The sequence below is a fragment of the Chrysochloris asiatica genome, unplaced genomic scaffold (genome assembly GCF_000296735.1).
Source record: "Chrysochloris asiatica unplaced genomic scaffold, ChrAsi1.0 scaffold00204, whole genome shotgun sequence".
Taxonomy (NCBI): domain Eukaryota; kingdom Metazoa; phylum Chordata; class Mammalia; order Afrosoricida; family Chrysochloridae; genus Chrysochloris; species Chrysochloris asiatica.
This window is the reverse complement of record NW_006408722.1, coordinates 4,842,756-4,850,899: the sequence shown is the minus strand read 5'-3', so window position 1 is coordinate 4,850,899 and position 8,144 is coordinate 4,842,756.

Sequence of the window (8,144 nt, the reverse complement as noted above, 5' to 3'; positions counted from 1 at the left end):
CCTGACCCAAGCCATGGTATTTTCAATAACCTCATATAGATGCGAAAGCTGAACAGTGAATAAGGAAGATTGTAGAATTGATGACTTTGAATTATGGTGTTGGAGGAGAATACTAAAAGTGCCATGGGCTGCCAAAAGAACCTATAGATTCGTTTTGGAAGAAGAGCAGCAAGAGTGCTCCTTAGAGGCCAAGATGGCCAAAGTTTGTCTCTCATACTTGGGACATATTGTCAGGAGGGAACAGTCATTGGAGAAGAATATCATGCTTGGTAAGATGGAGGGCCAGAGAAAAAGAGGAAGACCCCCAACAAGATGAATTGGCCAGGTGGCAGCATTGATGGACTCAAGTGTGGCAGCCGTAGTGAGGTTGGCCCGGGATCAGACATTGTTTCGTTCTGCTGTGCATGGGGTCGCTATAAGTTGGTTCCAACTCGATGGCACCTAACAACAACAACAAAACTTCCAAGTCTATATCATAACTGTCTGTTAGTTTGCCATACAATGGTAGTTTCTATATTCCTATGATGCAGAGTTCACAGACTTAGCATTTTTCTTCAAAAATTGGTCAATGAAAACCTGATGTCAAAACAGAACCTTGTCAGACTTACTTGCTTGGAATATTTCATTGTTGTTGTTGTTAGGTGCCATGGAGTCAGTACTAACTTATAACAGAATGAAACACTGCTGGGTCCTAGGCCAACCTCACAATAGTTGCCATGCTTAAGTCCATTAATGCTGCTACTTTGCAAATCCATCTTGCTAGAGGTCTTCATCTTTTTCTCTAACCCTCCACATTACCAAACATGATATCCTCCTCCAGCGACTGGTCCCTCCTGACAATATGTCTGTAGTATGAGAGATGAAGTTTGGCCGTCCTGGTCTCCAAGGAAAACTCTTGTTCTACTTCTTTCAACACATATTTGTTTGTTCTTTTGGCAGTCCATAGTACTTTCAATATTCTCCTCCAAGACCATAACTCAAAAGCATCAATTCTTCTATGGTCTTGATTATTCACTATCTAATTTTCACATGCATATGAGGTTATTGAAAATACCATGGCTTGGGTCAGGCATACCTTAGCCCTTAAGCTGACATCTTTCTCCTCAACACTTTTTTAAAAAGTTTTGTGCAGAAGATTTGCCTAATGCAATATGTCATTTGACCTCTTGACTGCTGCTTCCGTGAGTGTTGACAGTTGATCCAACTTCAATCTTTTCTCCATTGATAAGAAGTTGTTTATTGGTCCAGTGGTGAGGATTTTTTTTTCTTTACATTGCGATGCAATCCATACTGAAGATTGTGGTCTTTGATCTTCATCAGTAAATGTTTTGAGTCCTCAACACTTTCAGCAAGCAAGGTTGTATCATCTGCATGTTGCAGGTTGTTAATGAGTCTCCCATCAATCCTGATGCCATGTTTTTCTTTATAGAACCCAGCTTCTCGGATTATTTGCTCAGCATACAGGTTGAATAAATATGGTAAAAGAATACAACTTTATCTCACACCTTTCTTCATTTTAAACCATTCAGTATTCCCATGTTATGTCCAAACACCTACCACTTAGTCCATGTACAGATTCCTCATGAGCACAATTAAGTGTTCAGGAATACTCATACTTAGCAATGTTGTCCATAGCTTGTCATGATCCACACAATCAAAAGACTGCATAGTCAATAAAGCACAGGTAAACATCTTTCTGATATGCCCTGCTTTCAGCCAAGATTCATTGGACATCAGCAATGACATCTCTCATTCCACGGCCTCTTCTGAATCCAGCTTGAGCCTCTGGAAGTTTTCTGTCAATGTATGCTTGCAGATGTTTCTTTATTACCTTTAGTAGAATTTTAATCTCAAGGGTTATAAAAAAGATTGTCCAATGATTTCTACCTTTGGTTTGGTTACCTCTCTTTGGAATGGGCACAAATACGGACTCTTCAATCAGTTGGCCAGATAGTTGTCTTCCAAATTTCTTGGCATAGATGACTGAGTGCCTCCAGTGCCGCCTCACTTACTTGAAATATTTCTATTTTTATTCCATCAATTCCTTGTGCCTTGTTCTTTGCCCGTTCCTTCAATGCACCTTGGACTTCTTCCTTCAGTATCATTTGCTCTTGATCATATGCTACCTCTTGAAACAGCTGAACATCAACCATTTCAATTTGGTACATTGACTCTGTTTGTTTCTTCCATCTTCTTTTGATGCTTTCTGCATCATTCCATGATTTTCCCAGAAAATCCTTCAATAACAAAAGTTGAGGCTTGAATTCTTTTCTTCAGTTCCCTTAACCTGAGAAATGCTAAGCGTGTTCTTGCCACTTGGTTTTCTGACTCCACATCTTTGTACATTTCATTGTATTATTTGACTTTATCTTCTAAAGCTGATCTTTAAATTTTTCTGTTCAGCTCTTGTACCTCCTCATTTCTCCCATTTGCGTTAGCATCTCTATGCTGGAGAGCAAGTTTCAGCGTATCTTCTGACATCCATTTTGATCTTTTCCTTCTTTCTTTTCTTCTTAATGACTTTTTGCTTTCTTCCTGTATGATGTTCTTGATGTCATCCCATAACTCTTATGGCCTTCAATATTTAATGTTTAATGTATGAAATCTGTTCTTCAGATGATCTCTAAATTCAGGTGGGATATATTCAAGGTCATATTTTGGCTCTTGTGGACTTGTTTTCATTTTCTTCAGTTTCAGCTTGAATTTGCATATGAGCAATTGATAGTCTGTTCCACAATCTGTCCCTGGCCTTGTTTTGACTGATGATATAGAGCTTTCCCATCATTTCTTTCCACAGATGTTGTCAATTTGATTCCTGTGTATTCCATCTGGTGAGATCCATGTGTATAATCATTTCTTATGCTGTCTCAAGAAGGTATTTGAAATGAACAAATCCTTGATTTTTCATAATTGTATCATGCGATCTCCAGGAGCATTTCTATCACCAAAGTCATATTTTCCAACTACTAATCCTCTTAGTTCCCAACTTTTGCATTCCAATCACCAATAATGATCAATGCATCTTGATTGCATGTTTCATCAATTTCAGATTGAAGAAGTTGGTAGAATTCTTCTATTTCATCCTCACTGGCTTTAGTGGTTGGTGCATAAATTTGAATAATAGTGGTACTAACTGGGCTTCCCTGTAGGTGCATAGATATTATCCTATCACAGACAGCATTGTACCTCATGACTGATCTGGATATATTCTTTTTGACCATGAATGCAACACTATTCCTCTTCAATTTGTCATTACCGGCATGGTAAACCATGTGGTTGTCATATTCAAAATGGCCAATACCAGTCCATTTCAGCTCACTAATGCCTAAAATATCAATGTTTATGTGTTCCATTTCATTTTTGACAATTTCCAATTTTTCTTGATTCATAATTCATTCATTCCATATTTTGAGTATTAATGGATGTTTACAGCTGTTTCTCTTCATTTTGAGTTGTGCCCCATCAGCAAATTAAGGTCCTGAGAGCTTTATTCCTACAGGCTTTACTCCATTCGCATCATCACAGTCAACTCTACTTTGAGGAGGCAGCTCTTACCCAGTTTCATTTTGAGTGCCTTACAATCTGAGGGGCTCATTTACTAGTACTATATCTGACAGTGTTTTTCTATAATTCATAAGGTTTTCAGTGACTAAATATTCGGAAGTAGTTTGTCACTCCTTCTTCCTAGTCTGTCTTTGTGTGGACGCTCTTCTGAAACCTGTCCACCATGTTTGACATGGCTGATATTTAAAATACCCATGGCATAACTTCCAGAATCACAGCAATTCAAAAGCCACCGCAGTACGACAAACTGATAGACAAGTGGTGGAGACTATTTCATTAGGAGAGATCAGTTACTGGAGGAGAAAATCATATGGTGTAATAGAGGGTCAAAGGAGGTGAAGGAAATCCTTGGTGAGCTGGATTGACAGAAGTGCTGCAGTCATGGGCTTAAATCTATTAGCAAACGTGAAGATGATGTACGACTGGGCAATGTTTCATTCCGTTGTAATAAAGTCACTATCGTTTCAGTCAACTCCACAGCAAGTATGTATGTACGTATGTATGCATGTATCTATCTATCTATCTATCTATCTACCTACATATCTATATCAGAGCCAAGCCTTTTCTCAGTAGGCAAATTGGTAAGGGGAGTTGTTGTTGTTGTTGTTATGTGCCGTGGAGTCTGTTCTGACTCACAGCGACCCTGTACAGGGTTTCCAAGGCTGTAAATCTTTATGGGAGCGTAAAGCCTCGTCTTTCTCCCACGGAACAGCTAGTAGTTTTGAACTTCTGACCCTGAGGTCAGAAGCCCAATTCGCAATCAGTATGCTACCAGAGCTCTTTGGTAAAGGAAGTAGAAGGAGCATAAAATGAATTTGTTGTTAAGTACAGTTGAGGTGGTTCTGACTTATATTGACCCTGTACAGGGTTCCCAAGGCTGTAAATCTTTGCAATAGCAGAAAGTTTCATATTTCTTCCTTGGTGGGCTCGAACTAAGGACCTGCGGTTCACAGTCTAGTACTTATCCTACAGGGCCTCTGTGCTGCACAATCAATTTTTATGTAGCTAAATAATTATTTTGTCTGAAAGTTCACTGAATTGAGTTTCTTAGATAGAGCATGAGGTAGCACACTTTTAGGGAAGAAAAATGCATCAAAGATTCCTCTAGAAGTGAAGAACCAAATTCCTGCTTCCTTCCCCTTCCCCAAATTAAATTCATCAATCTAAACTGAAGGTGTAAAACACACTCTGGCTTGGGAAATGGAAAATGAGTTCTTTGTGTTTTGTTTTTTTAATTTTTATCATCAATTGTTTGAAGGTTTACAGAGCAGATCAATTTTCCATTCAACAATTCATATACATTCTATTTAATATCATTGATTACAATTCCTACAATATAGCGTTTAACACCACTTAACCCACTTCCTCTCTGCATTTCCTGTTTTAATTCCTCCTTCTTCCAAATGCTTCTGAACTTTGTCCTTGGATAAATGCTGCCCTTTTGGTTTCAAATGATTGATTATTCTAAGGTATGCTTGTCTCCCAAGTGTTATTGTCTCCCCTCCCCCATATAAATCTATCTATTGTTTGGCTGGAAATTGAGTCATGGATTGCACCAGTCTCTACCCAACTGGTAAACTTGGTCTTTTTTTTTTTTATGATTTTGAATTTTGTTTCACATTTTGGGAGATCTGGTTTTTGAGTGGAATTCACCACAAACTTACTTTATGACCTTGACACAGCTTCATTCTCCCTTGACTTCATTACTTCTATATGTTCAAGAAGAAAGTAAGTTTTATCCTACCTTCCTTACATGGTAGTGGTGACACTGCAAAATTTGACCTCATATAACTCATCCCACCTTCTATGCCAATCCATCTTATCATTGAATAAATAGGATGGATGGATGGATGGATGGATGGATGGATGTAACCCAATCACCTCAAAGTTTCTAGGTGGCTTCATAAAGGCAGACAAATTGAAGACAAGGGCTTAGGAGTGACTTGGAGAAGTTGAAGAGATGCTCCACTCAGGACAAGAGACTGGAATAAATCTCCTTCCTTCTTCATGCTGTCATTTCCATATTTAAAAGACATAGGGCTGATGACAGATGGAACCTTTACCAGCAAGAGTAAAGGATTACAAAAAAAGAAAGTAGAAACCACAGTAACCCTCCCCTTTTACTGAACTTGGGAGATAGTTGTTCAAAATTCAAGATTTTTAATGTGTTTTGAGAGGTGTAAGATTTCTATACTGTAATTACTTCTCTCATATAAATATTAGTGTCCTGGTGTAGTGCTGTAGGATAAACTTGGACTGCTAACCACACAATCAGCAGTTCAAACCCTATATATGTGTGTGTGTGTTGTTGTTGTTGTTGTTAAGTTCTGTCAAGTCAGTTCCAACCCATAGCAACCCCGTAAAGGGTTTATGAGGAGCGAGTGGCAGAAGATAGGTTATCTACAGCTGTCGAGTTGATTCTGATTCATAGTGATCCTATTGGAATTATAAGATTCATAACTGATTTATAGGATTTCTGAGGCTATAAATCTTTCTGGAAGCCGATGGCCCCATCTTTCTTCTGTGGTGCAGTGAGTGGGTTTGAATCACCAACCTTTCTGTTAGAAGCTCAACACTTAAAACACTGTGCTACCAGGACTTACACTGGGTTGGATGCCAGCATCTTCTTTTGAGTCTAAGGATTCATATAAATATCAGGCATGTTTATGATCCACTTTTAGACCATGAGTCCATAATCATCGGACCCACCTCATTCTTCAGAGACTGAAGAGGAAAGGAGGGCAGTAGAAACAAATCCAGAATGGAAATTGCTGATCTTAGGCATGCTGCAAAAGAGACAAAATACAAGATGTTTATTTCAAGCCTAATGAAGCAAACCACACTTCAGGAAAATGGCAATTATAACTTGACAGTAACAGTTTGGAAGTGCTTTTGCTGCTGCTGTACTCCACAAGCACTGTTGGTTCCTAAGCTTACCTTTCTGAAGGAGGCAGCAGCCTGCTAGAAACCAGACTCAAGCAACAGGTGGGCAACCTTGGCAGGAGGGGAGCTATGTAACTACTAGGGACTCACACCACTACCAGGTTCCTAGAGCCAAGCTAACTCTGCTGGCTCCAATTATAATTATCCCCTCTGTCTCCCAGAATCCTTCATTCCTCTACATGGACCAGGGTTCCTCATTTACATGCCTTCCTCACAATTTCTCCATATCCACCTACTACACCAATTATTTACTCAATTTTCCCTCAATTTCACTTATATATTAAATGTTGTTATTGTGAAGTGTTGTCCAGTCAGTTCCAAATCATAGCAATGCTGTATAGGATTTCTGAGGAGTAACTGATGAGTTTGACCCACCAACTGTGCAGTTCAAACTGAAATTACAGTTCAGTGCTTATCCTATAGTGTCACATTTAATAAGCAGACATGTTATAACAGGTCTTTTCTTTTATAATTGTAAAAGGAAATTTTACATTTCTGCCATACATGAAAAACTGGATTACATGTCAAAATTAATGAGAGTGAGCACACAACTATTACATTAAAACCCATTCTTCCATGTACCACATAAAATCTTGTATGCTCACAATGGTATGCACACTACAGCCTTGAGACTGAATGATGAAAGTTAATCCCAGATTAATCTAAATTCACCTCACTATGACTTTCAAGGCCTAAGATCCATTTGGAACTAAAGCAGAATTCTTTATCAAAACTTCATCATACTGAGTAGCAGTTATTCCACCCAAGTCTTCTACAACAAAGACCTAAAAGTCCAAGTGAAAATGGATGACAACATTAGGAACTAGTGTTTTGAAAGGAAAATATCAAGAAGTAGATAATATCTCGACTAGAGGAAAAGACTGAACAAAAACATCAAACAAAGAGCAGGGAAAATTCAAAAGACACTACAGTGCACCCATTTTGAATTATTGTAAGCAGCACTTCCATGGAGGTAGAAACCATGTAACAGGCGCTGTTTGCCCTGTATTGTATCAGCATGCATATTAGTGATCCAAATTGGTTATTGACAATCAATGTTGTGAGAAGTGTAATATCCCTCCCTACAATCTTCCAATAACAAGAGGCATAGTTCTTCTGATCCCCACCCACCCTAAAGCCAGTCAAAATCCCCCCACTACTAGTGCTTTGCCTCTTTCTTCTATTTTTCTCTATTTTCTTTTTCTTCATATATTTTCGCTACTCCACACTCCCAGCACACACAGTTGTTTTTGTCTCTCTCTCTTTCTTTTCTTTTTTCTTCCACTTTCCCCCTCCCCTCTTTTTATTTTTTATCCTGAAGAACAGGCATCCTGCCCCCAACTGCCTCTGCAGTTGAAAGCACCTCCTTCCCTGCTCCCAGTTGTACTCCTGTGGATGAAGTGTCACCTTTCCACTGCAGCTTGTTTCATGACTGGAGCTTACACCAATATGTGCTGCTTTTTTTCTTTTATTATTTCATTTTTAATATATTGTTTTCATTTGTTCTTTCTTCATAATTCTCTTTTCCACCATTTTTTTTCCTCTCTTATTTTTAATTGAGTGATAGTCTACATGGCAGAACATCAGTTTAGTTTTAAATTGCAAAATGGTCCAACCACTCTGGAAAGCAATATGGC